Consider the following 3,576-nt stretch of genomic DNA (forward strand, 5'->3'; position numbering starts at 1 on the left):
ATAACTGCAATATTTGAGATTTAGTTATATTGAAGTCATCTTCCATATCTATATATACCACGACCAATTGTAAGGTTTTAACTTTTTGCATGTAATTAATCTCCATCTACAAAAAGTTAGGTCACAATTTATATATATAGATATGAAAGAGGACTTCAAGTTTTCAATGTAATCAAATCTCAAATGTTGTATTTATGTAATTTAAAATTTTATTTTATTCAATCATGTTATTTATATATATAGATATGAAAGAGGACTTCAAGTTTTCAATGTAATCAAATCTCAAATGTTGTATTTATGTAATTTAAAATTTTATTTTATTCAATCATGTTATTTATTTATGATTATATCTCTAATATTTATTTTCCAAAATTTAAATAATTGGATAAAATATTTTGTATCTAAACTCTGGATAATGAAAAAAAATGGTTAAGTATGATTTTGGTCTCTAAAATTTAAGAAAAAATTTTATTCGTTTTCGACTTGTTTTTTTGCATTCAAATTCGTCTCTAAGATTAAACTTAGTTTTAAAATCGTCATTCGGACCTACCTCGTCTCACTACGCCTGGACCTCGCCCTCGTCCCGTATTCCTCCTCCTCGTCAGGGAGGTAGTGGTGGTGACGGTGGTCGTATTCCTTGCATTTTCAGCATCATCGCCGCACCTCCCTTTTCTCTTTTCTCCCTGTCCTTTGCCGTCTAGACTCACTGTCACTGCCACCATGTAGCTCCACCATCACTGTCATTACAGACAAGTTAAGATTTTAGTTCTTAGTTCTTATTCTTATTCATCATAATCCCTAATTTTTGAATTCATCACAAACCATGTGGCTGAACTAATAGAAAACCTTGTAAAACATGGGTGGTGGTGTTTTTGTTCTTTTTTTTTTTTTGAAAGTAAGAGCTCAACACTCAACTTGAGCAAAGTAAGACTAAGAGAATAACAATAAAGACATAAACAACTCTTATGTCATCTCCAGTATAGCAATCAAGAACATGAGTTATTTACAACAGGTGGTGTTCTTGTTCTTGTTTTTGTTTCTAGATTATTGTTGCTTTTCTTGGTTCTTTGGTTTTATTGAGAAATTGGAGGAAGAACAAGATGTTTATTGTTCTTGTTAATGTCTGATTTTCTTGTTAATATTTATTTTGACGATGATTTTCTTTATTTGTTGGAGTGGTGTTATTGAATTGATGTTTTGGTTTTGATTTATTTGAGATTGTTATTGAAGGTTGGATTTATGAATGGATAGCGATGGGGTGGTAGGGGGTGGGTGGTGACGGTGATAAGAGAGAAACAAATGTTTAGTAGAAGTGGTAATGATAATGGTGTGAAAAATAGATGATGATGGTGATAAGAAGAGAGAGAAAAATAGGAGTATTTTTGTCATTTAAAAAATTAATCTGTCCAAAAGAATGATTTGAAAACTACGTTGAACTTTAGAGACGATTTTATATGAAAAAATGTTGACGAAAAAAAAAATTTCGATCTAAAATCATAAGAACCAAAATCATACCTAATCCAAAAAAAAAAAATGAATACAATAAGAATTAATGAGTTAGGAATTCTTTTAGTAAAAAATTTAATATTATGTTATGATTTTTTTTTTGGTCAAAATTTAAAAGTGGAAGAACTAAATCACATCATCATCACCAACTCAATCACTTAATTAATAATAATAAAATTGTGAATCAACATAATATATAACACAAACTATTCCCCTGAATGATAATTTACTCTGTCGTATTAAATTGTGGAGTGGGGGCAACTACTAAAATTAAAGGTTTGGGGGATCTGGGTTTGAAATTCAAATCATGTGGCGGATTCAATTGATGAACACACAATACAAATAGCAGTATATGCCTTGCATGATAAGATCATACATGCAGTGGACCACATAGCAGCTGAGAGACTATAACTAGAAAGAGACCGTTTGGTGACTACTGTGATAATGACCACTCTACGTCTCTACCATACCTGTGCAGTTAAATTATCCACTCCTTCTTTTATTATTATTATTATTATTATTATGAAAATAAATTAAAAATTTAATTTTGATGTATTGATAGTATAAAATATTTTATACAATCATTCAATCGTATTTACTTTTTTAGATAATTATTTACACAATTAATATTACCAGAGGGTTAACCACCAAAAACGTCTCCGAATTATTTAAATACCGACAAAAATGCACTCGAATTTTACTATCGACAAAAACGTTTTTAAATAATTTAAAAATACAACAACAATATCCAACAGTAAATATATATTTTTAAAAAATACCGTACAGATTGAATTTTGATGTGATTTTTTACAAAAATAATTAAAAAAATAAAATATTATTATTCTTAAAATTTGGTGATTTTTTTCTAAGTATATATTTTTTTATGATTTTTTAAAAATATTATTAGTTCTTATGATTTTTTAAAAGTATTATTAGTTGTTAACAAAAAAATTACAAAAAAAATATATACTCAATGAAAGTTTAACAAATTTTAAGGATAATAATATCTCATTTTTTTAATCTTGTTTGCAAAAAATTGCATCAAAATTCAATCTTTAATGTATTGTTTGAGAAATACACATTTAATGTTAGATAATTTTGTAAAAAAACTAATATTAAATATGTATTTCTCAAAAAATACATTAGAGATTGAATTTTGATGCAATTTTTTGCAATCATTATTAAAAAATAAAATATTATTATTCTTAAAATTTGGTGATTTTTTGTTAAGTATATATTGTTTTGTGATTTTTTAAAAGTATTATTTGTTGTTAACAAAAAAAATATATAAAAAATATATACTTAACGAAAAATTACCAATTTTTTTATAATAATATCTTATTTTTATAATTATGATTGCAAAAAATTGCATCAAAATTCAATCTCTAAGGTATTTTTTAAAAATATATATTTACTATTGGATATTATTGTTGTGTTTTTAAATTATTTGAAGGCATTTTTGTTGATAGTAAAATTCGAGTGTATTTTTGTCAGTATTTAAATAATTTAGGGGTATTTTTGGTAATTAGTCCTATTACTAAAACAATTTTTTTTTTTTTGGCTACGAGTAAAAAATTTTTATATGTCGATGGATCAAAATTAAAATTTTAAATTACACTAATAATAAACGGAAAAAAGAAATTCATGGAGGTACATTAGAGTAGATTTTGGTAGGTGAGGTATTGTGTCTTACCTTTTTAGGTAGAAGACACTCTTAATATGCGAGGTATATTAAAAGTTACGAAGTATGGACACTTTATTAAGTTGTCGTATTCGTGTATCGGACACATTTTGAATACGATATTTGTTCGATACACGTGTCTGTTGTATTTAATCACGTCTTAATGAAAATAAAAAAATTTTTAGACATATTTAAATACACCTAAATAGTACCAAGTGTGAGTGTGTTCAACCTTATTCTTAATATGTATTTTTGAAATAAATTTAGAAATAATATATATTATATATTATTTATTAAAATAAAAAAATATTTAAATATTTTATATAATTAAAATAAGATATTAAAAATAATTAAAAATTAATTTATATTTTAATATCAATAAAATATCA

Source organism: Arachis ipaensis, chromosome B10 (genome assembly GCF_000816755.2).
Source record: "Arachis ipaensis cultivar K30076 chromosome B10, Araip1.1, whole genome shotgun sequence".
NCBI lineage: Eukaryota > Viridiplantae > Streptophyta > Magnoliopsida > Fabales > Fabaceae > Arachis > Arachis ipaensis.